This window comes from Athalia rosae, chromosome 4, assembly GCF_917208135.1.
Source record: "Athalia rosae chromosome 4, iyAthRosa1.1, whole genome shotgun sequence".
Lineage (NCBI taxonomy): Eukaryota > Metazoa > Arthropoda > Insecta > Hymenoptera > Athaliidae > Athalia > Athalia rosae.
The window spans coordinates 6,552,047-6,565,693 of record NC_064029.1 but is presented as its reverse complement, the minus strand read 5'-3'; the positions used below and the strand labels follow the sequence as shown (position 1 = coordinate 6,565,693).

The 13,647-nt window shown below is 42.2% G+C and overlaps 1 protein-coding gene across 2 annotated transcripts in view; it reads left to right on the top strand.

The window, feature by feature from the left end:
• Nucleotides 1-13,647, top strand: part of LOC105692604 — an 89,123-nt gene that overhangs the window by 71,954 nt on the left and 3,522 nt on the right. The window lies entirely within an intron of this gene.

Genomic DNA, 13,647 nt, shown 5'->3' with positions numbered 1-13,647 from the left:
ACAACGTCGTTATAATCCATGTAATTTGAGCAATGAAATTGAAAAATTCATTCAACGATTCATTTCGAGTTTGAAGAGGAGCGAGTGTTACGATAAACTCCCTTCAACGGAGTTGTGACACTTTAACGATGGAGACGTTGGAAGTTTCAAGGAACGTCGCGTCATCCGTTCTTGCTCACTTTCATCTCGGTACACGCCTCCCTTTCGAGGTGAATTATCCGTGTACGTGTATTCGTATTATTTGTATATGTATATATATATATACGTATTGCTCGCGTCTCAACATTATCGTAGACATTCATCACCAGAATTGTACGGCCGCAGTTAACGCCATAAGAAAACAATCACTGAGGAGTAATTTTCTGCATAAATTTGTCGGTTCTTTAATATTTTCTATTGTCTGCCTACTCGTCGGTATACATATATATATCTATCCGTAGAGAAATTATAACCGGTGGGTTCGCTATGCGACGTCCTGTCTACTGACTCACTGTAACAATTTTTTCACCCATTTAACGAACCGAACGCAACTATGCAAAAGGTATACGTCAAAGTGGCGGCGACGCGAGACAAACTATTCACAATCGAAGCCTTTTAAGGCGACGCCCACAAAGCCGAGCCAGTTTCTCAAACTCCACGTCTGACCGTGGATCGATCGGAATTCCTCACTTCCTTCTAAACGCACGAAGTGCGTGAGATTCCGTGAGCTTAACTCCGAGCTTTCACCGGTACAGAAAATTGTCCAATTTGCCATTATACGCGTTGGTCAAATACAGGATGGTTTTATCGGGGGGGAAAAAAAAGGCGACACGTACGCGCGAACCCGTCTTACTGAACTTGAAATGATTTACCCTATGATGAAATTCACATTTGTTTCGTTTATTTTTCTTACACGCACGCGTTGAAATGCACGCCGTAGTTCAGGTGTAGGCGGATATCGGTAGCCCCCCTCGTAACGAACACTCGTACTCGTGCGTGTATAGTTTGCTCCCGCGGATCGGGTCAGTCGAGCGTAACGCCTACGTGCTACCACCACCTCGCAACTAATTTCGTTTTATTATCAACGAACTTCCATACACGCTCGGCGAACACCGAGTAGGTACGTGAATTTATTATATCGCGATGATTGAAATTTCCGAGCCGGTAGAATCGATACGTCTCATTTGTCGTACGTTCGATGATTCCTGGGAATATAGAAATTGTGAGATTCCTCAAACTCATCCGACCCCCACCACCTCGAGAAACTCTTCTTCGACCTCTTCGCTGCGAAATTCTCCAACAACGTTGTTTTTTCTCGTAAATCACAAAATGCCGGAGGAAATTTAGCCTCCGGAAAATTTTCCACCGACAATTGAGCGAAACTAGAGCGTACACTTTTTATTCTTTTTGGCACACGTGGTACTCAAATTTTTCGTCGAAAAGTTAAAGTTTTCCGCGCGTCGTCGACGAGGAATGGTAGCGTGGAACAGGAAGTGTAAAATTCATCTCCCACGGGGTGCAGTTGCGGGATAACTCGTAACAAATCTCGCGGTATCGAGCCGTTACGCAATTCCTGAAGGGGGTGAGATAATGTACAACTACCGGACCCATAAAAGATACAAGAGTAAACTCGTGTATAGATATAAAACTGCTTCGATACGATGAGCGTAGCAAAAAGCGCTTCAGAATTTCTGTGCTGTACGTTCCTACGCGTTCGAAGAGGTTTGCGGTCGGTAGTTTCCGCGTTGACGAATGATCGATTCGATCGGCGTAAGGTCATAGGTTCCCCTGTTCGATGTCTCGGCAAAATGTCACGCCTTTGCTAGGGGCAAAAATTACGTAGCGATGGAATGAGCGAAACTCGTTTCCTTTTTCGCTTTTTCAAACGTTGATTCGACGGAGACGAGTATCCTGTACACACTTCATATAGATGTGCACGGTACGACACAAACCCCGAAAATTTATACTAAAAATTCTCAAAGTCACGATCGCCTCGGTGCAGGTGATGTAGCGATAAAAATGGACGCTTTTTAACCGGAGGTTAGCGAAAAAATTGGTGAAGCGAATTCGCCAGGTGTATTGGCCTCAGCTCGAGCCTCGTGTCGTCGAATCTTGTTTGTATCCTATCACCGCGGTTCCCGTCTAAATTCTCTAGTTATTTTAACCGTTTAATTGTCACGAGCTTAAACTTTTTTGATCGATCGTTGAAAATTTTTCGTTCGGATACAGTACGGACGTTCGTAAAATCGTCGAGGATCGCGCAAGTCATTCGATTAATTTTCCATGCATCGTTTAAAAAGTGCAAAGATCTCGGTTATTCCATTAACGCGGAATACACCGACTCCGCGGAGTGTCGCTTAATTCGAAGGGGGCTCGGCTCGCCCGTTCCTACGATGTTCTTTGGTCAGGTGCTATTACGAAACATCGCGGACGTCGATCTATATTAATCGATCGATTTCAATCCGCGGATATTCGCCGGAGGCGTCGCGGTCGCTCGCGATATCCTTTCATATGTAACGGGACTTGGCCGATCGTTCTCTCCGGTTCCGTCGTACACACGAGATTACGTGCGATATAGTTGATAAGGGGAAAAAAAGTTGGCTGAAAAAAAAAAGTTAAGTGCGTCTTATGCAGCTGCCGATACCGCGTATTTTCCTTTTTCAACGGGGGGGGGGGGGGATTGAACACTTTCCTCCTTGTACGGAGTACAGGAAGAGGACCAGTTGTTACTTCGAAATTGCCGATCGGTACCGCAACGTCTGTACGACCTTGAACTTGGCCCCGGTAACGATCGCGCGCCTTCCTTCGGTCACCCTCGAGAAACGTCGAAACTGGGCTCGAATCTCGATGTCCCCATGCGGAAGGTCGATGATTCATTGCCGAGGACTTTGCGAAATTTTCCGCGATATCGTCACCCTGTGATAAGGGAGGCTGTTGAAATATCGGAAGGGAGCGGACGAGACGCCAGCGCGTCATCGTCGCAAAGTCCCCATCCGACAGCCGCTCGTTGCAACTGGAAAGCACAGAGGGACGCAAGGTAAGGACCCGAGGTCTTCTCGGCCACGCCTCGCGTCCCGCGTTGTGTAGGTATACACGTAAGGTACGAGCCTAGGTGTATTACCTACATCGTACCTTGTACGTTTTATAAGTTGCGTTTTGCGGCTAAAGGAAGAAGGGTTACCGCGACGGAGAGTCCGCTTTTAACTCGCGTCTCGCCTCTTAGAAGCGGTACGCTAGGTTGCCCCCAGCATAACTAATATATCGGCGTCCCTTCGGCCAAGGTGCACATCCATTTGTGTGTGTAACACGTCGGTGTTACGTTGTAACGCGGTATAATACGTACGTGGGAGTAGCGAGAACTCGAAGTGTTGCGCGAGGGCGAACAATAAATTGGGTACGACGCGTTCGAGCGAGCGCGTTGGGGAGTGTTTCAGATGTTCGCGAGTCGCAAGAAATGCAAGTTCTCAGGATCCGCTCGCTTCGGGAACCGTTAGTGCAACCTCGAGATAAAATGAAATAAAAAAAAAAAAAAAAAAAAAAAAAAAAACGAAGAAGAAGCACTAACCGAATAATGAAGAGGATGATCGCGGTGGTGATGATCGTAAGGACATGATTTTTAATCGACGCACGTCCGCTTCACTAGTGTCTCTAGCTTATAAATATCATCGGAGAATTCCTTTTAATAAAGTTATACCGTGACGCCGAGAAATTAACGACAAGTTTCTCGTATAGAGTTATAGATTATTACAGACTCGACGGTCTCGAGATGGGAATAAAAATCGACTAGTTTTTGCAGAAAAAAATAAAAATAACAAATATATAAGAACGGAAGGATATCGGTGTAGCGAAATGTCCACCGAGCGACGTAAGACTCTAACATCGTTCGATGGAATCGAAGCGTGAGCAACATTTTTCGAAAAGGACACGATAAACCGGTGGAAACGAATTTTCGGCAAAAATCCTGCGGGATTAGCCGCAGGTGGAGAATCGCGGAGTTGTCCTCATGAGCGATATTTCTACCCCTCGCTACGTTGTACGGATTGAACCAACAACGCGTTTTCTTTCTCGTGTATATTAATCTGGCCTCGTTGAACGAGCTTCTTACTCGGTGTTGATTTTTCAAAGTTTTTACCTTGACCAGCAGGTACAAGGACCACCGTTTTACTAGAACCAGTAACTCCTTACACTTAACTCGTCTATTTGCGCCAGGATATCGTGTCCGTTTCCATGCAACTTTGCAACGTGATATTTCAAGATTACTCAATGCGCATGATTACAGAACTTTGCGGTGCCTCTCGGACTGCGTTCGATCGTGTAGCGGAAATTTATACCGCGCTTCTTCCATAATAATTTAGTTTTTCATTTTTTATCATCGTCGTTCTTTCGATCCTCTTCGTACACATCCGCGTATCGCGGCGAAACGCGATCGGCGGTATACACCGAAAACCATCTCTCACGGCTGAATATTAAAAGTTCGTGATATATCGTCATCCTCAACCCGCGTTACACGCTCGTTATGCCGTTTGATTCCAGAGGAAATGTAAGCCTAATTCAAAGAACAATGTATTTTATTACACGTATTGTGATGTGACACGGAAAACGGACGTGTGTTGCGTCTGCGTGGTTGTGAAATAATATATTAATAATATCTAAAAGCTGTTAAAGTAGCAGCTTTATAATTCAACGTAGTCGTTGCGTCGGTTCGTTTTGAAGCGGCGACATTGTGCGCGACTAGGTAGTAATTAATTAAAATATCTTACTCTCGAATCGTGTCGTAATTATCAAACGCAGATAACACACTTCACTTTGTACGTACATGCGTCGACGTATCTAGTCGTAATAATATAACAAAGGGAGGAACTATACTTACGACATACGCACGATCTGAACTTGGTCACGAACAGGGGGATAAACTGGAGTTAAGTAGCCTTCGGTGAAGGTGCTTCCAATTAGCGACGACCTTTCCACCGTCTCCTACGTGAAACGAGGGCTACGGTTTCAGTCGGAGTACCTAAGTTCAGAGACGAATGGGATAAAGCGAAGGAAATTGTAACCTGTGAACTAAAACTATGTACAATACGGGGGAAAAAGTCAAGTGTGTTTTCACATTCGCTGTTACTGCAACGACACGAGTGGTACATTGTTACCGCCGTGTATACCTTTTTAACGCTGCCATTTTTTCATCGGTAAGAAAAAAAAAAAAAAACGGACGTTAATGGCGATGATAGAAATTAAATAATGCCTGTTATTTCGTTCGTCGCATTGAGAAGTAAAAAAAAATAAAGAAAAAAAAAAATAGAACAAACGTCGGCTGAAAAAACTGTTATCGAGACTCCGATCCAGATTGTATGAAAAGGTCTTTGAGAGCCGTTGTTTCGACTCCGTATACGCGAACTGCTGTTGCGGACCAAACGACGGAACGGACGTTACTGTCCGAAATACAATCGAGTCGCTGTACATTATTTTAACCGTTACATATTTTTGGGGGGGAAAAGAACGCGCCGATCGAATGGAGTGACAATGCCTTATTAATATATTTTGCGGTTTAACGACCTTTCATCTCGCGAGAGAAAGAACAAACACGATTGATCACGTTTAGGAGAAGATGAAAAAAAAAACAAACAAACAAAAATGAAGAACGAGACGAAACGAAATAAGAGGTGGAAACCGATGCCCACGATCGTAACGCGCTGAATAAATCGTCATTGTCATTCTCGGTGATCGAGTTGATTAGAAAAAAACCGAATTCCGACGTACCCATTCCACATGTTAATACGACCCACGGAGCATTTCACAGATTCATACGTGATACGTATCTGTTTTTATTTTTATCTTTCACCGAAAAACTGAATAGCCGGTAACGAAAAAAGGCATCGCGTACGAAGAGTATAACGAACGATGATCGATGAGGAATTTGATGTCAGGCAATTTTACTTTTTGCCAAAAAAAAAAAAAGAAAAAATCGCCGATCCCCTCACCCTCTCCGGTAGCTCACACGTCGTTTTTCGAATAATTCAGAAATTGGATTATAGATTTCAGAAAAAAACAAAGCACCTCGTGCATCACGCGCATGTGAATCGTGATCTGGGTCGGCTGATTGCAACAATGCGCTTTGTACTGCGGGTACCGAGCCACTCTAAGACTACGACGAAGTCGTCCGTAATATACGTGTGGCCTAGGAACACGGTGACACAATAGTTTACTGCAAGTTACACACGATAGGTGTAGTCGGTAGACGCGTGTATCTACCGCGCGCAGTTGAACTGCAGATGAAATAAAAAAAAAAACCACCCGGCGATCGACGGATCGAATTTTGCCTCGGTTCGATCGGGATCGTTTGATCGCGTCGAGTTTGGCTTGTGTCTTCCGCTGACCAGTTTCACTGGACAATTAGAGGAATGAAAACTTTTTCGTTTACTCCTCCCTCCGCCCCCCCTGTAATCCCCTCCGACTCGGAGGTTGCCACGGCGATACCGCGTTCCGCGGCGTTACGAGAAAAAACATGCGTGTCGAATAAATCGAAGCATGTACCGCTACCGTCGTGAATTTAGAAGTTTTTCTACCGGAATGCTCAGCTGATCCCGAACTCGATTTGACTCGGATTTCACCGTCTGCACCATTCGAGCGAATGTACGACTTTATAACGTATTATACATACATATAATACGAATATAGTATAACGCGCGTACGTAACGATCATTCGTATCTACGTAAATGGTAAATTATATGTTAATATCCATACACGATCGTTTTCTACGAACTTTAATCTACTAATAATTGTCTTCTGCATATTTTTAGTTTCAATTATACCTCCGCTACCGAGACCTTCATTTTCTCTCCATTACATCTCTACCGGTACATACGAATGCGCTAATCTCTGCTTGCGATTCTTCTATACACCGAGGTAATTATGTAATTCGCTCGCGGACGCGTGCCCACTTACATCTACGGGGTGTCCGTCTCGTTAGGTACACGTAACGTCGTCGGATACTTCCTTGTGTCGGTGGGCCTCTCCGCGTCAACGGAAAACAAAAGTCTGCAAAAATGTACGCGTTACTTGTACCTGACCTGCAGTTACATTGCATCGTCGGTCAGTTTCCGCGAACGAATTTCACATTGCGTAACATTTGTACCACCATATCACGAAATGGCGATACGACGTTACGTCACGGAAACTAGGTAAAATATATACATATAGGTATATAAATAATATCCCACCCGTGAGGACATCTGCAGCGGGCAATCGATCGTTAAATCGCTTTTACACTTCCGTTTCAAATGAACCGGAAGTTTCGCATTCGCCTCTTCGGTACACGGGGTATATACGGATGGGCCCGTACGTGTCGCACGTCCGTTTCAAACGGACGCGATGTAATCCCGCTGCGCTACGGCGGATCCCATTGGATTTACGAAATCGTATGACATCTTCGCTGCTGAGAGTAAAAGAGAAATGTAAGAAATTTTATGGGAGAAGAAAAGAGGACTTGCCTTATAAAGCTCGCGATCGTTGGCGATCCTCGCCATTATTATATTTTATTTTCGGTAAAAAATTACACTACAAACAAAACTCGTGGGCGGTTTTGCCGCCGCTGCGCTATTGTCGTCGCGTATCGAGAGACTCGAAAGTTGTAACGCGTTTGTATGGTTGTTACATTGGATCGTTGTGGCATAAATTAATTCTACATGAGTTATACGAAGAGTTCGATGTACGACGAGCTTTTTCCTTTTCCTTTTCCCTTTTGGAGAAAGAATGAAATCGAAAATGAATTTACACGCAGTGTGGTCTCCGTTTAACCGGAGGAAATGTGCCTCTTCGAACGAATGTGTCCGCGGGTCATTGGGAGGAAGAAGCCTGTGAAATTGATTCGAGAGGAACTAACAAAGCGATATTATGTACATATACCATAATAAAATATATACATCTATATCTACATAGACGTCCAGTTTGCGTCCGTTCAGCGAGAGGAAACTGCGTTCGAAAGAAGGAAGCCAGTAATTTTAATTAAATGGATGGCGTATCCGAAGTGATTCTTTGTTTGTTTTTTTTTTTTTTTCTAGTTCTATTTATTTATTTATTTGATATTCTTTTTTTAGAAAGTGTCGCTGCATGCAGTGATGCTGAAATTCAAGTATCGTGGATGACGGTACGCCTGAACGACTTCGATGTCGCGGAGATCCCTTTTTTTTTTCATTGCCTTTTGATGTCAAGTGTTATAACAATTCGGAGTTGAGATCAATAGAATCGATTTTACATATAAAACTCTCGCTTGATTTTTTTTTTCTCGAGTTATCGCAAATTCTTCACTGCGAAGGGTGAAAAAAATTGGGATATCTCGGTGGGAAAAATTCGTAGCTCAATTCGGCCAACGGATTCGTGTTCCTGATGTCAAAATACGTTGGAAAAGTGCCCTACGATCGATTTTTAAAATACTTCATTTTTGACCCAAAAATCGAAAAAATCCAAAGGGGTACCCCTTGAAATTTTGTCGATTTTGGGTCGAAAAAAAATATTCTATTTTCTATGCTATTCCTCTTCATTTTGAGCCCAGGAACTCGAATTCACAAGTTAAATTGATCTATCTATAAAATTGATAGAGTTATCGCCAATTTTTCGCTTTTTGGAGCAGGAAAAATTGAGATATCTCGATGATATTAATTCGTAGCTCAATTGAATTGACGGATTCGTGCTCATGTGGTCGAAATACGTAAGGATAATATCCTGACGTCTGCGTCATCTCTTGTACGCATCATATATCTTCATTTTTCACAACCCTTGATCGAAGAAAATGGAGTGAAGAATAAAATCTGCCATTTTATTGCACAGACTGCAACATTCACAGCACGAATGGTTTCCTCAACCTTCGTGCATAATTAACTTGTGTCACGAGTATATAGATGCGTTGAAATATCAGTACCTATATATAATATTCCTATAATCTCTTTGAATTACACTTGTACCTATATGCCCACTCACAATTAGTTAACTTTTCCTGTCCACGAGCTCATTATTATCACGTAATCACCACTTTTCTCGACCACACGCGGTAATTAGGTAATGACGTATGTACGTGCGTTTTTGTTGTCCTTGATGAAAAGAGAAAGAGAAATAATTCATCGGACCATTAGATAAATCACTCGCACTGCTTTCATTTTTCTGTCTCTTTTTCCTTCTTTAATTGTTTCTCCTAATGAGGCGACGAAAAAAAGTTTACGTAAGAAAATAAAAATGAAAATAATTCAACGGTAGAACTACGCCCGGGTGGAATTTCCCAGGATACGATATAAAAACGCGCGGTCATTTAAACTGGATGACTGTCCGGAGTTTAAAGTTCAAAGTTCAAAGTTTTCACGAACTCGTAGTTCGGAAGGACCGCGAGAACGTTCTTTGAAAACGGACAAAAAAAAAAAAAAGTAGAAGAAAATTACGGACGACGAAAAGTGGGAACGATGAAATTAACAAGCCGTGAATCATCGTACGTAGTTTATCGATAATTGTTGACGTTCGTGAATAGGATAATTATTACATGAAAAAGCTGTGAACTCCGTATAGCTTGTACGTAAGTTTACACACGTTCTTTTGTAAAATCGGTAGATACTTATTAGGTAGGAACATTCGTCGGGACTTGCGTATACTACCGTATGTATGGCGGGTTACCTGAACGGACATCTGGACACACGCGTACCTATACACGCTGCGATGCTCGAGGGGCATTGACCTCGCGGTGGGCCCCGGGATTCGACGGTGCTCGACGAAAAGTTTTGGTAATAAACCCATTGTTGCACCTGCCCAACTCCTCGCCTTATCCGCGCTCCGCTCGCTCGCTCGCTCGCTCGCCTCGTTTTTACTCTTTCGTACACACACGAATATTATCTCCACATGCTGCGAACGTATCATCATCGAAAAAAGAGAAAAAAAAAAACCTTTCAAAACCGTGAATTTTCCATGCTTCGAATAATTTCGGCGACAAAATTTATACTTCGCGAATGCAGTTTCGGACCCTACGGATGATCAAGGACTTGGTTTTCTTTTTTTTTTCTCACCGTTTTACACCCGATGAGAAAATTTCGTTGAAGCTGTTGCGACGAACTAATTGGACCCGACCAAATTTGGCTACAGTTGACAAACATTTCTCGGAGACAATTAGTGAAAAAAAAAAAAAAAAGTAATTATAAAAAAATCACCGTCGACATTCCTTTTTAACGAGGATAACGCTTATAACCGCGTAGATGTACGCACGTAAAGACGGATAACTGCTGCTTTACAGTCTCGTACGTAAAAGATTTGATATCTGAAATAGGAACTTATTAATTATACACGAAGCTAGATAATTAATATAGCGATAATTAAGTAGACAAAAAAAAAAAGAAAAAAGGAACTACCGTCTCCCGGTTGAATAATATACGGCTTGGAAGCGAAAAAAATGGCTTTACGAGACAGTGGCAATACGCGCTGAGCTATACGAAGCGTTGATTTGTAGACTAAAACCTCCCGCATCACGCGCATTCATATGGGATATCGTACAGAGGAGGAGTATATTTATACGTATACGTATTATACACATGGGTGCATTGCACGGAGTAACTCCATATCTCCAAACTTGTTCCACCCGAAAAAATACACGGGCGTATGTATGCCGCGTATAACGTGTGGTATAAGGAACGGCGCTGGGCCGCATCTGCATCAGGGTGCAGCCGGCGCGCATAGGTATAGGTACGGTACTTACGTAGGTATACATACAAGTATAAGCGAAGTAAAGCAGCATCGGTTGCAACCTTCACGTGAGTCGGAATCGCACGGAGGTACTTGATTTACGAAAAGGGGTTTCGTATACGTACGTACATGTGTATACACGTAATATATATAACCGTAATTATACCGCGGGTTCGTTCGTTTTTTGATAAACTTTAAAGTAATTATTACCCCGTCGACGCCGGGAGTTTCTGCACGTATATGAAATATATCTTATATATTTGTACGAGACCCGTTTGTGCCCCGAATAAAAAAAAAAAAAAATAAAAAAATAAGGAAAAAGAATTATTAACATCTCATATAACGATATTGCAGCTTAGCGTGTGTATACGTTTTATTTTTAATTTTCGACGTTTTTTTTTTTCTCGTTTTCTTCCGACTTCTTCGTTTTATAGTTTTCGTTTTTACGCGGGCCAAATTATACCGCATCCATATACACGTGATATAACATGTTGGATTCTCGGTGTGCGATGAGCCTTACACTCCTGCAGCGCGACCAGGAGAGAGATATACAGCTCGGTTGCCCTCGGGCATTTTCTTCATATGTGTAACTTATACCTACATCGTATTTTATACGTACGTATATACATATATACGTGTTTTTACGTGTACATTTTTTACATTTTTTTTTTGTTTGTTTTTTTTTTTTTTTATCTTTCATTTTCTGTATGCATATACGTGTGTAACGTTGAGAGCGGTGAATATGGATATGAATATGACGGTACCCACAGCGTGGGTCGCTTTGTTCCACCATGAACATCCATCTCTTACTCTATAGCCGATGCATTGACGTAGCCTCTTACCTTCGTAATTTCCCTACTTTACACCGTCCGATACCGTACAAAAGGTTTCACTCGCAAAATTCCGTCAAGAAAAATTCAATCCCACTTGGATTGCTTTTGTCTCGAGAAGAATTACCGAAGATTCGATCGAATTCGTCGGATTCAATTCGTCTCTTTTTTTTATTTCAATTTTTCTTCTGTCATTGACTCGAACGTAATCCTTCGATATTTCCATAGGTGGAATTTCTTTTTCCCTCTCGATGTTCTCGCGCACCGCTCTAGGAGAGGAGGAACGCTCCTTCGTGCGTGGGAGTTTGCGTTCGTACGTACGTACGGATATAATAACCGTACGCAGTATCTCTTTGCCATTGTGTGATCACGTACGGCAATGGCAGAGGGGTTATTATTTCGGCAAAATGTTGTTCCGTCTGTCGGGTCCGACGCACACCACGTGCTCGCCTCCTTCGTCCGTTCGGTCGCGGGTTATGGGTTGGCTACGTCGGCGGCGATTCGTACGACTGCTCCTACCTTCCCCTTATTATCGTCATCATCATCATCATCATCATCATCATCATCATCATCGTCGTCGTCGTCGTCGTCATCATTGTCATTATTATTAATATTATCATCATCATGATCATCATCATGATCATTATTACTACCATACTTATATCATTGTTGCAATTCTTATTATCGTCGTTGGTGCGCCGGGAAACTTTTCTCTCTTTCTATATATAGGGAAAAAGATCTCCTTTTATCTCGTTTCTTTGCTCCACGGTATTCCCCGACGCCACCCTCTATCTCCGTGCCCTTGAACCTTGACCCCTGACCCTTGAACCTTGACCCCTTGGAAATATACCCTCGCCGGAGTGGTCTTGTCGCTCGGGCTCACCTCTGCTCTTAACCAATTTATTTCTGACGCAACGGCGACGTTCTCGGGTACGTTTAGTTCTTCGCATGAAGAAAAATGAGGAGAATTTTCTATTCTTTTTTCTCTCTCTCTCTCTCTTTCTCTCTCTCTCTCTACGTTTTATAGAAAATTATCGTCGAACAAAGAGAAATTTTACCTTTTACTTTTCGACAAAAACTCTTCACATATTTTCAATTGTAGAACAACGGCCTTTTTTTTTTTTTTTTGGAGAAATTCTAAAATCGGCGACTCCGAGTCTCACCGACTCTGAATGAAATTTTTTTCAACGTGCCTGAGAATTTTTGAGAGACAAAAAAATTCTAGCTCTTTACCCTCGACGTAATTCCGCGACCTCTCCGCTTTTAGAGTATCTACCTAGTTACGTGTGGAGAAAAATACCTTCTGCAAGCACAACATTTATTAAAAGCTCGCGTGATCCTTTCGCGACATTTTTTCCCGATCTAGTGCTATTGCAGAAGATATATTATCACGTCGTTTTTTGCTGATCTTTTTCTTTTTCTTCTCTTTTTTTTTTGCATAAACCGTCATATGCAGCATGCGCTTATACATTCGTGTATCCGCATATATACGTAGCAGGGGGTTAATTTGTTGGGGACTCTATTTCTGGTTTATATAGAGGAGTGTATTCACGTTAGCTGCAATTGAGCACACGGGTTAAAGTATAGTGACTATTATCATTACGCGAGACAAGATACGATCAAACTGTCCGTAATAACAGCCAAGAACGTAGCTTATAGTATGGTCTATACGTATATATAGTCCACGGATGGACGAGGCAACCGAAGGGATGTGTTTATTAAATTACATCAAATTATTAGCCAAGGTGGCTCTATAGATCGACGTAATGTAATGTAACGTAATGTAATGCCCAAACCCACGCATTATACCCATTCATTTTATTTTCTTGTAATTTTTATCTTATCGCATGTAAAACTATTCTTTTTCTATCTATTTTCAATTTTATTTATATTATTTCTTACATTTTACCTATCCCGCAGGAGTCTGATTAGGTTATTACCTGGTATTTCTGCTCTCTGGAAACTGAATATTTTATGCTAAACTCGATGTAGATTTTTTTCCCCCTTTTTCTTTCGAATAAAAAAAAAATAAAAAAACCTGGACGGCAAAAGAAAAAAGATCGGTCATTGATAATCCATAATTTGCCTTAAGTTTCCGTCTCCCCCATGCGGATGGTTAATGGAGAC